We start from the raw sequence: 400 nt of genomic DNA, 5'->3' as shown, positions 1-400 counted from the left end.
ATTGTCTTTATATATACAATTAAAAGCTAAAGTACAGAGGGGTGGTGGGGGGCTTTGCATGCAGCAGCAGGATTCTGCATCACAGCTGCTATTTTTTTCCTTCTGTTGCTGCTTGTATTTATCTCTTTTTGTTTTTTATTTATATGCGTAGAAGTTCCTCTAGCTGCTGCTGTCTTGGGAGTGCTGCAGCAGCAGCAGCAGCAGCAGCAGCAGCAGCAGCGGCACTGGTTGCAGCTGCCGCTGCTCTGCCCTGGCGGGGCCCCCGGGGGCCCCTTGCTGCTGTATGAGTTTGGGTTTTTTTTTGTTTCGTTTTGCTGCTATTAACATTATAGTTTTGTTGCTGCTGCTCACCAGCAGCACCCCAACAGCAGCAGCAGCAGCAGCAGCAGCAGCAGCAGCT

This window comes from Eimeria mitis, genomic scaffold (genome assembly GCF_000499745.2).
Source record: "Eimeria mitis Houghton genomic scaffold, Emh_scaff1585, whole genome shotgun sequence".
Taxonomy (NCBI): Eukaryota; Apicomplexa; class Conoidasida; order Eucoccidiorida; family Eimeriidae; genus Eimeria; species Eimeria mitis.
This window is presented reverse-complemented; position numbering follows the sequence as displayed.